We start from the raw sequence: 15788 nt of genomic DNA, 5'->3' as shown, positions 1-15788 counted from the left end.
AGAGAGAGACCAATTGGTTATATCAATATATTAAATATACCTTGAATGAGATTTATTATAAGGAATTAGCTCATGTGATTATGGAGGCCAAGGAATCCCATAACCTGCTGTCTGTAATCTGAAGAACCAGAAAAGCAAATAAGGTCAACTGTAGTCCAAGTCAGAAGACCTGAGAACCAGGAGTCTCAATGATGTCAGTCCCACTCCCAGCTGATTTTTCAGCTCAAGCAGTTAGGCAGAGGAAGAGAATTCAATTTTCCTCTGCCTTTTTGTTTGACTTGGGCAATTTCAACTTGAGACTTCGACCCAGTGTGTTGGATGATGCCCGCCCACGTTGGGGAGTGCAATCTGCTTTACTCAATCCACCAACTCAAATGCAATCTCTTCCAGAAACACCCTCACGGACACAATCAGAAATAATTTAAGCACATATCTGGGCACCTTATGGCCCAGTGAAGCTGACACATAAAATTAACCATCACAAGCTGACATTTCTCAAAAAATAAAATGAAAGAAGATAAAGGAAAACATTTCATAAAAAAAGGAATATGCTATGATATTAGGAAGATAATATTAAAGTTGAAAATGCAAGATAAAGTGAAAACATTGATGAAAAAAATGAACACCCCAGCACAAAAAGTCAGTCTTTCAAATCAAGGCAACTTATGGAAACACATAGTTAAGTACAAGAGAATCTAAAAGTTATAAAGTGAGATACCGAAGTTCAATCCTAGTTATGATTAGTGGAAATAGAGAAGACCAAATCTATAGCGTATTAAAAATAGGCTTTAGAGTTAGAGATGCATGCATTTGAATCCCAACTCTGTCATTTCTTAGCCATCCGATCCTGCTATTTAATTTTTTTGAAACTCAGATACCTAATTGGAAATGGGCCATTATAGCTTTGTGATAGAATTTTGAGATCAGTAAGTGTGATTATATATGTAAAGTACTTAGTTATATGGCTGACAAATAATAGGCTCATTTGGGGGAGAGAGCGTAGTTGAATAAACTAGTTGAAAAATCTTGTTAATCATGATGCTTCCTTGGAATGGATATAAAAGCAATAGAATCCTTTTAAGTGGAAACATGCATGCACACACATGCACACAAGCCTGCATGCACAACACTGCCAGACCTTTACTTGCCATGTTTCAAAATTTTAAAAGTTTTGAGTTTAAAGCTTAAGAGTTTAAGAACAAAGAGATTTTACAAACTGCCAAGAAAGCAGAAGATGCAGTGGAAAGAATGTCTTGAAACATTTCCCATCAGGCTTTGTAGAAGGCAACTGCTTTGGAGAAAATCTACTCAATGCTAAGCAAAAAGTATTATCACTACAAATGCAGTGCCCCAACTTTTATTTCTGAATTAATTTATGAAGACCTAAAAATCACAAAACTATTTTTCAAATAATCCCACTGTAGCAAAGATATGCAGAGGAAAAAAGGAATATTTTAGGGCACATGAAATAAGCTTAATAAACATTGATTAGAAAAATTATTAGAAGCAAGATTAATAGAATAAAATAAAATGATATAGGAAATTAGAATAAAATGTGGATAATGGAAGGGCAGAAGATAGAAATTTATAGAGTTTTAGTCTACAAGATGTAACCAGAGGGTGAACAGTGCAAGGAAAATTTAACCTAAGAGAGACACTTTTGCTCTTATCAAGATCAAAGTTTACTTAATAAGCAAAAGTTATGATGAAAAATAAGGAACTAATTTTGCTAAATGTTTATCTATAAAGTGACATTTCATTTCATTAGCAAACTATAAAAAATAAATCTCAGCTTAATTTTGTTGTTGTAAAAATATTGCCTAAAATTTATAGATTAAGTTACTAATAAATTTTTAAAGGAGCTAGAACTTAGTGTCTGTTATAAAATACATATAAATAAAAAGAGAGAATATAACCTCACATACAAGTTAAATGATACAATCAAGAATTATAATACTTAGAATAATTGTTTCTAGTTGTTAGAAGGGTCCCTGACTATATTTTAAAAAAGCAATTGTCATGCCTACAAAAGATGCACTTAATATTAAAAGTCACACAAACAATTTCTCTCAACTACGGGGTCAAAAAAGGTAAAGTAGAACACAGTACCACACACACCAATAAACAAACAAATAAAAAGTTACAGATATGAATGATAGATGAAAGACAAGTAGACAGATGCATACATATGCACATTCTGATAGAGACATAGATACAAAAGCAACCTGGAAATATAAATGTAATATATTCAATGTTATAGATGGCTATCGTAGATCAATTAAAAAACATTATAGCTTAAATGTAGATTTAAAAACATCTATATTTTAAAGAACAAACTGTTATGTATCAAGAATTTGGCTCTACTTAAAAAATTTAGAAGTAGAACAAAGCGCCAAAAGAAAACAGAAACCATCTGCTGTTTCTGACCTATTCCTCTCCTCCCTATCTGCCATGGACACAGCTCAATTTTGAGCAATTTTTTCTTTTTATACTTTCTTTGCCCCTAAAGAAAATCTAGAACTCCCCAGAGAGTTCCAGTAACCACAGGAAAGTAGAGCTTGCATATAAAACTTCCCTATTTTTCTTCACTTTGCTTTCATTTTATTCATTGTTAAATATGAAGTCATTGAGTACATGAAAGACAAAACACCTCTGCATTTTAGAGAAACAGGAAGATAAGCTTTCTTAGGAGTGCTGTTAAAAGGGCAGAGTTTAGTCTCTGGGTGGAGATAAGATTGGAGTCAATGCCATTTGTGGCCTGAATAGTTGGGGGTGGGCAATTGCTCACAAAAACTATCTTGGGGCTGCCATTTTTTGAAAACTGTAAAAAATAAAAATTGCTCAGCAATGTGGAGGACAGGTTTGAAAAACTTATCAAGAATGCAAATTAAAAATAAGTATTTTGACCAGGTGACAGATCCAGTTTATGATTTATAGTTTATGGCCCTAGAGTAAAATAAGAATATTATTTCATAGTATATAGAAGAAATAATTATATATATAAGAAAATAAAACATTTCTGGGATGAAGAAATATTAAATATAAAACTCTGATAATGTATGGAGGCAGAGAAATTAGCTTATTTAAAAAGTAATAAAAATCAGACCATCATGACATTTTTTATCTCCAAATACAAATCACAGAAGCCAATACAATTTTGAATAAAAAATAATCTCATTTCAGTAGAGCCCCATAAAATATTTTTTCACATGTAAATAATACATAAATATAAATTGTACCATTCCTTTACCCTTTCCAAGAACATTATGTTAGTACTCTTTCTACGTAAAACACTTCACTGACATTAACTTAAGTTGACATTATATTGACAGTTAACTGACGATAAATCAAAATCAAGTATTCAAAAATGGTAAAGTCATAGCATTAAATGTCTGATGGAGAACACTGAAACCAATTAAGCCAATTGAGTCAAGTATAAATAATGGTTATAATTATGGCCATAAACGAGTGCAAAAGCTCAAAACCATTTTAAAAGGTATTTTTATGTGGTAATAGTTAATGCATATAAAATAAGCTTGCTCTAAAACATATATTTAAGGACAATATATGTGTTATGGTGTGGGAGATTAGAGAATATAAAATTGTGCTTTATGATTTTTCTCTATTTTGAAGTTTCTGATAATGAATATGTATTAGTTTTTTGTTAAAAATATATATAAATATTAAATGGTATGGAAAAGGATTTTCAACAAATGTTGGTAAATTTGACTCTTTGGAAAATTAATGTGTTTATCAAATCAGAACATCTACTTAGATTGTAATTTTATGCCATATCAGAGTAATATATATAAGCAAATATAGTTATTTAATAAATCTCTAGAGAAGAAAACTGAGGAAAAAATAATGAAAACAGTTAGAAAATATTTATAGATTTGATACCTTTAAAACTTTAAAAATACATATAAAATACCAAGAATAATCAAAATGGAAATCATAAGGTGAGTAAAATAGCCAACAAATAAATAAATTTGTAATATACTCAAATAGAGAAAGAACTTGGAAATCAGTAATAATAATAAAAAATCATATCATCATAAACATTTAGTCAAAAAATGATTTAATGAATTCCAAAAGAATTACAGTTGAAACATAATCATGAAAGAATTCAACTTTTTTAGTCAACACAAAGTAAGTTGGTAATCAAATAACTTTTAAAAATATGTAAATTTTATGAAAAATAATACTTATAATACTTTGTACTGGCACCAATGTTGTAAGGACTTTTTGGAGAGAATTTGACAATATATATAAAAGGCCATATAAGTATCTCTATTTTTTGACACAGTTATTTTAGTTTATGAATCTGTTCCAAAAAAGTAACTAACAAAAAGAGGCTCATGTATATGAGCATGAGTTTAATATTTATATTAAAGAAGTACATAATACAAAGAGACAAAGTGTCCATCAAGAAATAAATGATGGCCGGGCGCGGTGGCTCACGCCTGTAATCCTAGCACTCTGGGAGGCCGAGGCGGGTGGATTGCTCGAGGTCAGGAGTTCGAGACCAGCCTGAGCAAGAGTGAGACCCCGTCTCTACTAAAAATAGAAAGAAATTATATGGACAACTAAAATATATATATACAAAAAATTAGCCGGGCATGGTGGCACATGTCTGTAGTCCCAGCCACTTGGGAGGCTGAGACAGGAGGATCGCTTAAGCCCAGGAGTTTGAGGTTGCTGTGAGCTAGGCTGACGCCACGGCACTCACTCTAGCCCGGGCAACAGAGTGAGACTCTGTCTCAAAAAAAAAAAAAAAAAAAAAGAAATAAATGATGACTCTTGAATTTAACAATATAAACCCCATATGTGTAGGAAAAATATAACAATCAAAACCATGTTTATTGACTTATGAAAATATAGCAAGATATTAAATAAAAATAAATTAAGAAATAATCTAATATATTCAATATGATAACTTTAAATGCAGCACCAAAGAAATTATACTGAAAGAATATACTGTAAAACAGCAATGAAGACTTTTTGCTAAAGGGTGGGATAAGTGGTTTAAATTTTTGCATTATATTTTTATGTTGTTAATATAATATGTACTTATATATATGATACAGATATATATATACATATATAGGTACAAGTATTATTTCTATTATAAATAAAAACATAAAAGGTATGGCTTTTCTTTCTGTGTGGTGCATTAGGGATACATGAAATACACCAAATTAGGAGACTTGATTCAGTCCTGGTTTGATCACTTAATACCTGTTTCATTTTGCACAAGTTACTAAAATTTTACCTGAGTTTTAGTTTCTTCATGTCTAAAATGGAGATGATACTGTGTGTCATAAGACTGGTGTGATGATTAAATAAAATAAAATATTGCCTTAAAGTTATCCCCCCTATTCACTAGGCACTTGATTACAAATGGTGTTTAGACCACATAAAATTTTAATCCAAAAGTTCGGCCTATTGAACCTTGAGTTTTGTGATGTTCTTTTGTGGAATTATGTACATATATATCTATTTGTTATTGTGTATGTGTTTGCATGTATACAGACACATACATTAATAGTGGAGGTAAAGCCATAGTTCTCTCCCACCGTTTTTCCTTCATTTAAATATCTAAACACTGGAAAATGGCCGACTAGAAGCAGCCTGCCAGCCAGCTGCTCCCAAGGAAAGAAGTGGAAGGTTCAGGCAGCTGCACCTACATATGGATTGCTCATCTCTGAAGCAGCATTGTGAAATCACAGAAAAGCAATGAGGGGCACTCGAAGTGGAAAAAATAAGGGATGGGGTGGTACATATAACAAAATCGGAGAATGAACTGGGAACAACAGGAGAATAGAGCATCGGGCCACTGTGCCTGCCCTGCTGGCACAGTGGGAACTAAACTGCAAGATGGCTCCCACCAGCACCTTAGACCTATGTTTGGTCAAATTGGGGGCCTGCTTGGAGTTTGTGCAGAGCCATTGCACCAGACAACAGGCATGGTGGGGACTGGGCAACAGCTAAAGCCATCCTGAGCTCTCGGGTGCACCGTGCCAGGTCTGCACCAGGCTGGGGAGGGAGAGGACTGACTTATGGCCACCCTGAGCTGTACCAGGTGATTTGAAGCCAAGTGCTTTCTCCCTTAGAGTGCAAGGGTAGCTGAGCATGGGAATTGACTGGGTGCAGCAGGCTCTAACCTGAGAGACATTGGGTGACCATTTCAGCAGGTCCTAAGTGGGGAGTGGAGAGTTCTGCAGTCCCCGGGCCACCAGAACCAATATCTGCCTGCCTGTCTTAGCATCTGCAGGGCCCCTGAGTCTGCTAAACAACATGCCACTTGCTTGGCCCGGACTATGCCCTCCAGGCCCCAATTGCCTTCTGCCTGCTTGGGCCTAATGCCACCCTCAGGTCATATCAGCCCTGCTTTATGCCTGGCCCTGTTTCTAGCTCCTCAGCCCTGCTTAGAAGCTCTGCCTCTGGCTCCTCCCCAGTTCCATCTTTGAGGCTCACATGCCAGAGCCCAAGGCGGACTCTGTGCCTCCAGAACTCCCACCAGGCCTGAGACACTATCCCCAAGTCTCTAGCACTGCACTGGGTCACCAAAACCCCATGCCAGACCCTCCATCACTGCAGCAGGGCCAGAATAACTGCTCCAAAGTCCAATGACCTGCCAGGGATCCCCAAGCCTCAAGCTACCAGTACAGTGGGACCTGGTTTAAGCAAACTCACACAGCCTGGGAACCCACAACAGCTGCATCCAGCTGCTGCTTGAGCGCAGGCAATCACAGGTGAATAGAACAAATCAGCACAGCTGCATTACAGGCTTCTTTCTAGTGCACACAGCCCTCCTCTGCTGCAACATTCGAGGGTGGGGGGGGGGGAAGAGCACCATCTAGTGACCTCCTGTACTCTAACCAAGCAGGTGAGTTTCCAGCAAGGACCAGGACCCTGCAAATCTATTAGCCCTGAGTTGAGAAAAGAGGAATCAGATGAGAAGCCAGAAAAAAACCCCCTGGTAATTGAACCCCAACTACAAGGAAACTGTCAAAATGACAGAAATGGAATTCAGAATATGAATGGCAAATAAGAAAATGGAATTGAAGAGAAAGTTGAAAAGCAACAAAAAGTAGCCCCCAAAATATTCTTAGAAATTAATGAAAAAGTCACTAATGAGATAGACAAAATTAAGAGGGATATAATAGAACTTAAAGAAATGAAAGAATCATTCAGGGATGTCAAGACACAGCAGAAAGTTTCAGCAACAGAGTAAGCCAAGGAAAAGAAACAGTATCAGAGCTTGAAGATAAGTCTCTTAAATAATCTAAAATCATTTAAAGGGGCAGAGAAGAGAACCAACAAAGGCAGAACAATCACTTATGCGAGGCAAACAAACATATGAGGGAGAAGAAGAAAGTACTAAAAGCATGGAAAATCTATTTGGGTGATTTATGGAGGAAAACTTTCCTAGTTACACCACAGGTACAGACATCCAAATATAAGATGGTCATCAAACCCTGGGAAGATTAATAGTAAATAAGACATCTACAAGACACACAGTAATCAAGTTGGTCAGAGTCATAATGAAAGAGAAAATTCTACAAGCAGCTAGATGTAAGCAACAACTGACCTACAAGGGAAAACCCATCAGGATTAACAGTAAAATTATCGTGGAAACTTTACAAGGCAGAAGGGAATGGGCCCCATCCTCAACCTTCTTAAATGGAACAATTGCCAGCCTAGAATTTTGTATCCTGCAAAACTAAGTTTGACATTTGATGGAGAAATTAAATCTTTCCCAGACAAGCAAACAGTGGGGAAATTCATCATAACTAGACCTGCCCTGCAGGAAGTAAGATTTGCATTATACACAAATCAGTGAAATAGATACCCACCAGTGTAAAATCACCCAGAACTTACAGGTCCAAGGCCAGATACCACAATGGCTCAAGGGTAAAACAAAGCAATAAAGTTCTATGCAGCAGGATGAACAGAAATCCACCCCAATTATCAATTTTTTCAATAAATGTAAATAGCTTGAACTCTCCACTAAACAGACAGAGGATGGCTGAATGAATAAAAAACAAGAAGCCAAATATCTGCTGTCACCAGGAAATGCATCTAACCCAAAAGGACCATCAAATCCACAAGAACTCTTTCAGACTCCAGGCGAAGTGATGGAAAACAATATTCCATGTAAATGGAAATCAAAAGAAAGCTGGTATAGTCATTCTCATATCAGATAACATAGACTTCAAATCAACAAAAGTAAAGAAAGACAAACATGGTCATTATATAATGGTGAAGGGAATAATTAAGCAAGAAGACATAACAATCCTAAATATTTATGCATCTAATAGAGGTATATCCAGATTTATAAAGCAAACCCTACTTGATGCAAACAAAATGATAAACAGCACCACTGTAACAGCTGGGGGCTTCAACACCCCACTGACAGAAAGGGACAGATCCTCAAAGCAGAAAATAAACAAAGAAACAATGGCCTTAAATGGGACTCTAGAACAAATGGGCATAACAAACATCTACAGAACGTTCTATCCCAAAACTACGGAATATACATTCTTCTCATCGGCTCATGGAACATTCTCTGAGACTGATCATACACTATGCCACAAATTATATCTCAAAAAAATTAAAAAAAAATAGAAATTGTACCATGTATTTTATCTGACCTCAGTAGAATAAAATTAGAAATCAGCAAATTGGTTTCCCTGATCACCACCTAAGTGCACATTTGGGAATAACACAAACTGGGTATCGGACTGAGGTGGGGGGTGGGGGGAGGGGATGGGTGTATAACTACATGATGACTGCATTGCGCACCATCTGGGGAATGGTCACGCTTGAATGCTCTGACTTGGGGGGATGGGGGGTGAGGGGAGGGGATAGGGGTATAACTACATGATGAGTGCAATGCGCATTGTCTGGGGAATGGACACGCTTGAAGTTCTAACTCGGGGGGATGGGCAGAACATGGGCAGTGTATGTGGCCTGAACTTTTGTATCCCCATGATGATAAGCTAAAATAAAAAAAAAATTAGAAATCAATTCTAACAGAAACACAATTCTACACAAAGTCATGGAAATTAAACACTCCATTGCAGAATAGCTATTTTGTCAAGGAGGAAATTAAGATGGAAATAAAAGGATTCCTTGAACTAAATGAAAAATGAGACACAACTTATCAAAATGTATGGAATTCAGCAAAAGCAGTTCTAAGGGGAAAATTTATACCCTTACATGCCTACATACAAAAGACAAAGAGATCACAAATCAACAATCTAATTAATCATCTCAAGAAATTGGAAAAGGAAGAGCAGATCAACCCAAAACCAGAAGAAGAAAAGAAATAACTGATGTCAGAGCAGAATGAAATGAAATCAATTCCTAAAGAGTTATACAGAAGATTAAGAAAACAAAAATTGGTTCTTTGAAAAGATAAACAAAATCAACAGGCCTCTTGCTAGATTAACCAGAAACAGAAAAGAAAGGACCCTGATAAACTCAATTAGAAATGAAAAAGAAGGTATTACAACTGATACCATGGAAATACAAAATATTATCTCTGAATACCATAAAATTCTCTATGCACATAAACTTGAAAACTTTGAGGAAATGGACAAATTCTAGGCTCAATCAAGAAGTAATAGAACAGCTTAACAGACCAATATCTAGTAAAGAAATTGAAGCAACAATAAAAAAAAAATCTTCCAATGAAAACAGGTCCTGGACCAGATGATTTCACAGCCAAATTACACCAAACATGCAAAGAACTACTGTCTCTACTGCAGAAATTATTTGATAATATTGAGAAGGAAGGACTCCTCAATTCATTCTACAAAGCCAGTATCACCTTGGTACCAAAGCCAGGAAAGGGCTCAACAAAAAAAGAAAACTACAGACCCATATCCCTTATGAATATAGATGCAAAAATTCTAAATAAAATCCTAGCAAAATGAATTCAGCTGCATATAAAAAAAAATCCACCACAAACAGGTGAGCTTCATCCCAGAGGTGTAAGGATGGTTCAACATACACAAATCTGTAAGTGTGATTCAACACATAAATAGAATAAAAAACAAAGACCATGTGACCCTCTCAATAGTCACAGAAAAATCATTTGACAAAATTCAGCACCCTTTTATGATAAGAACTCTTAACAAAATAGACATAAATAGAACATACTTCAATCATATAAAAGCTATAAATGACAATCCCACAGCCAACACCATACTGAATGGGGAAAAATTGAAAGCATTCCCGCTTAGAACTGGAACCAGACAAGGTTGCCCTCTTTCACCACTTCTATTCAACATACTGCTGGAAATCCTAGCCAGAGCAATCAGACGAGAGAAGGAAATCAAGGGTATCCAGATAGGAGCATAAGAGGTCAAACTATCACTCTTTGCTGATGATATGATCTTATACCCAGAAAACCCCAAAGATTCTGCCAGGAGACTCCTGGAATTGGTAAATAAATTCAGCAAAGTCTCAGTTTACAAAATCAATGTACACAAATCAGTAGCATCCTATATATCAGCAACAGACAAGCTGAGACTAAAATAAAAGTCTTAATACCTTTCACAATAGCAATAAAGAAAATAAAATACCTAGGAATATATTTAACCAAGGAAATGAAAGAGTTCTACAGGAAGAACTATGAAACACACTGAGGAAGGAAATCACAGAGGCTGTGAACAAATGTAAAAACATATCACATCATGCTCATGGGTCGGCAGAATCAACATTGTTAAAATGTCTACACTAAAGTGATTTACAGAATCAAGGCAATCCCCATTATAATACAAACATCATTTTTCACAAATCTAGAAAAAAATCATTCTGTTCTTCCTATGGAACCAGAAAAGACCCTGAATAGCAAAAGCAACCTTAAGCAAAAAGAACAAATCAGGAGGCATCACTTTATCAGACTTCAAGTATACTACAAGGCTATGGTAACCAAAACAGCATGGTACTGGAATAACAATAGAGACATACACCAATGGATCAGAAAAGAGACTCTAGATATAAAACCATCATCATATTGCCATCTGATCTTTGACAAAGCAAACAAAAACATACACTAGGGAATTCAATAAATGGTGCTAGGAAAATAGATAGCCACATGCAGAACACTGAAACAGGATCTGCCCCTCTCCCCACTCACAAAAATTAATTCATGATAGATAATCATCTAAAACCTAAGGCATGATATTGTAAGAATTCTAGAAGAAAATGTTGGAAAAATTCTTTTGATATTAGCCTACACAAATAATTAATGAAGAAGACCCTGATGGCAATCACAGGAACAACAAAAATAAATAAATCATACCTGATTAAATTAAAAACTTCTGCATAGCCAAGGAAACCATAAATAGAGTGAATAAACAACCTACAGAATGAGAGAAAATAATTGCATGCTATACATCCGATAAAAGGCTAATAACTAGGAGCTAGAAAGAACTCAAGTGAATTGTCAAGAACACATTAAACAATGCCATTAAAAAAGTGGGCAAAAGATATGAACAGAAAATTTTCAAAAGAAGATAGACTAATGGCCAATAAACAGATGAAAAAGTGTGTAACATCTCTAATCATCAGGGAAATACAAATCAAAACCACAATGAGATATCACCTAACTCCAGTGAGAATGACTTTTATCAAAAAGTCCCAAAAGAACAGATGCTGGCATGGATGTAGAGAAAAAGGAACACTTATACACTGTTGGTAGGACTGCAAATTAGTACAACCTCTATGGAAATTAGTATGGAGATATCTCAAAGAACTAAAAGTAGAACTACCATTTGATTTAGCAATCCTGCTACTGGTATTTACCCAAAGGAAAAAAAGACATTTTATAAAAAATACACTTGCAATTGAATGTTCACGGCTGCACAATTCACAATTGCAAAGATGTGGAAACAATCCCAGTGCCCATGAATACATGAATAGATTAATAAAATGTGGTATATGTATACCATAGAGTACTTAGTCATAAAAAAATGGTGAACTGATATATTTTGTAACAACCTGAGTGGAACTGGAGACCATTCTTCTAAGAGAACTATTACAAGAATGGAAAAACAAACACCACATATACTCACTACCAAATTGGAATTATGGATCAACACTTTCATGCACATATGGTAGTAAAACTTAACGGAAATCAAGCAGGCAGGAGGGGGTAGAAGGGGATGGGTAAATTTACACCTAACAGGTACAATGCACACTATCAAGAGATGGACACACTCATAACTTCGACTCAAACTGTACAAAAGCACATTATACAACCAAAACATTTGTACCCCCGTAATACTCTGAAATTAAAAGAAATAAATATGTAAACAGTTAAGAATCTCATTTTTTCTACCATGAAATTGAGATATAGTGGTTAACATTCACCAGGGCTGCAAATGCGCTCAAAAATTTTACAAGTATCTAACGGATCATAATGCAAATGTCTTTGTTTATTGAGTATCCTATTGAAGTATGCTGTTGTCCTTTTCCACAGAGTTTACAGACTGATGGCAGCTTTGCTTTCACCCCAACAGCTGACATTTTTAATTGGTGGAACTCCACACAAACACTCTCTGCATCTGTGACCAATTATAGGAAGAATTGAAATTGGATTTCAACTTCTTTATTTAATAGATAGCCTGATTAGTTAAATAATCAGGTAAGGGTGTACATATTTTTATGTCTGGGGCTTTCCTTTTACTGCTTCAGAAAATTGTCTATTATTCAGTTGATATTTGTGTCTCCAATTAGTGAAGGTGCTAGACTGATTTCCTAGTAACTCAGTGGGTGTTAAATTTATTGCCTTTTTAGGTCTAGATTATGCTAAATTCATTTCAGAGTATGGAATTCAATATGATTACAATATAATCACATGGTTAATTGCAAGTAAAACCTCCTCTAAAATTAATATTTAAAGTAGAATTGCAGTCAAAGCAGAATGAATGAGGAGGTATTGTTATAACAGAGTGCCCTAAGGGAGATTAGCGCATTTTAGAGAAATTTGGGCTGTGAGTCAGGAAATAATTCCTAATAAATCTCCAGAGAAGGTCACCTCTACTACCAGAAACAATATTTCTCGTGGGTTACATACTCAATCTTTTGTTTTGCTTTCTTTGCATTTGGCTAGATAATCTCTTATAAAAAAAGAAAAATAAGCCTTCTTTTAAGATCTTTCTTTTTCTCCTTCAGTGGTTCACTGTGATGTTTTTTTCCTATCTTGAGCACCTTATGTCTAACAAGACTTTTCTTTCCACATGTTAGCTAGATGTGAGAACTAAGCTCATATCTTTTCCTTATTCCGATTTGGCATTAAATTCTTAGCAAGCATTTCAGTTTATCTTCCTATCTCAGAAGGATAATTGAATAAGTACATGTTTAAATTATAAACAAATAAGTTTTTGTGGCTGCATCTTATTGTACTTTGTTGATTTAGTACAATCTAAGATGGGATTTTATACAAGGAGGAAATGTATTGTATTGTCCTTTGAATATTTAAGCATTCTTTCTATAGTAATCATCAGTAACTTGATTTCTAATGCTGTTTAGACCACATAGCCTTTTGATAAAAAATTTTATCTTAGAAAACTTTAAGTATAGAGATGTCATTTTTTTGTAATTTTTTTCTTACTTAAAGAAAAGGAACACCAAGCCATCATTGTAAAGACTTTTTATTTAACTGATTAGAAGAATATTGAAAAGGTTCTAAATACAAAATCCAGTCAAGAATTAGTCTCAATATGGTCTTGTATTTCAGAAATTTAATTTATTTCTATTGTTCAGAAGAGGCGATGTTTATATACCCTCTTCAATGGGCATCTGTCATAAAATGTTTCACAGCATACTACTCTTGTGCACATATCACAAAGAAAAAACATTATTCGAAATAGTCTTATTTCAAAATAATCTTAACACATAAAATAAGTTGCAATTATATCTATTTTGATTCTTTTTTGATTGGTTAATTATGATTAGTTGGTGGTTTTCTCCTGTATTTCCTGACTCCTGAATATATCTGAACAAAATGAATTACAAAAGATGATGCATTTATACTGGATTCAGAAAAATATAAGCTCATTTGTTCTCTCTTAGTCTAAGATTTAATTTCTTTATCTATAGAATCACAGTAGGTCTACATGGAGAACTTCAGAGATTACTTGGGTTTAAAATTTAATTTTATAAATAACAACTGAGACCTAGTGAGTGTCTTATTTTAAATCACCAGAGAGTTATGAAGTAAACTTTTCCCTATATCTGCTGCCTTTCATAATTAAATATTTCTCATCTCTTTGACTCCTCAATAAATAGACTTCAACAGATGATGGTGAGAGGCCAGGAGAGAGACAGCCTTGAGGAGCTTTATCGAGAGGTCAAGAAACTCATCATCCCTCTCTTCCTAACTACAGGCCTTTCTTAAAAACTGGCCATTTGCTGTCTCCTCTAGATTTGGACCTTGTGTGCTGTACCATGTGTGTGTTCAACTGGTTTAACGTTCAATATTTCATTCAACAAAGATTTTTTTTGAAGCTCTACCATGTGCTTTTAATGCAGAGGAAACTGATATGCAAAAAAAAAACTAGCTATAAAATTGATTACAAACAAATGAGAGTTAAGTAGTCTTTCAGATTGTAGAAAGGGGCTTGCGTCCAACTGAGAATAAAAAGTAGACTTAAAGGAAAAGGCGCTCAGCTATTCCTTAAAAACTGAGGAGGCATTTGAGAATTGAATCTAAACAGGCAGACTATGTAGGCTCAGCAAATTACATCAAAAAAAGTGTTGAAAGTTTCAAATGGAGGGAACAGGAAATGGCAAGGATTATGGTTTAGTTGAGATTATTTTATGAAGTATCATAAGAAAGATCTTGGTCTCATTGGTCTTTTGTGTTTGTTCCAGCCCTTTCTACTACCTATAGGGCAAATGATTCAACTTTTTGTCAATGTCAAGAACGTGCGCTTATTTCACGTTCTGATTATTTGCTTTAGGGAATCCAACAACCATCGTTGATGCTTTCCATAACTTCTCAGGGAGCCTGTATATTGCGTGTTTATAATAGGCAGCAGCCCAGATGATGTGAGTTGAGGCATAGTGAAAGCATCTTTGTCCATCAAATAGCACAAGGCTATTTGTTTGTGAAATTATAAACTTCACTGCTGTGAAGATACCTTAGCATTAGAACCAGGCATTTTATAGTGATGCAATAGGCAGACAGCATTTTGCTCACAATCACACAGCATCAGTAGTATTACGTATTTGTTTTTGAATGAAGAGATTGTTTTTCTGGAATCCTCCTGTTGTAAAATTATAAAATCCATGATTCTTCAAAGCAGAAATAGTCATTTCAGAAATACACACACATACACACTTCTGTTCTTTTTTTCTCCTTCTTTTTAGGACCCAGGTCACAGAATTTCTCTAATCATGCTTTGTGATTCACAACTTACTGACATCTTGGTCCATACATGGCTCTCTCTGGTTATAGTTGTTGAAGTATTTATTAGTAATATAATTAAGACCTCTAATGTAACATGCAATACAAGATTTTGAATATTTAAAAAAATTTACATTTACCTATGCATGTCTCCCACATCTTGTCCTTGGCTTCTCATCCAGAAGCAATTTATATCTAGAAGTTTATATTTATCATTCCCTTGGTTTTCTTTAATATTTTCTAGCACACAAATCTAAATGATTAACAAATATGTTGTGCAGTTTTGCTTATTTTTTAACTTATTAAAAGTGGTATAATTTTATATTAACATCTTAATGTAGGATTATTTTGTTAGATAATT

The sequence above is a fragment of the Eulemur rufifrons genome, chromosome 17 (genome assembly GCF_041146395.1).
Source record: "Eulemur rufifrons isolate Redbay chromosome 17, OSU_ERuf_1, whole genome shotgun sequence".
NCBI lineage: Eukaryota > Metazoa > Chordata > Mammalia > Primates > Lemuridae > Eulemur > Eulemur rufifrons.
The sequence above is the reverse complement of the archived record's forward strand: the minus strand, read 5'-3'. Positions refer to the sequence as shown.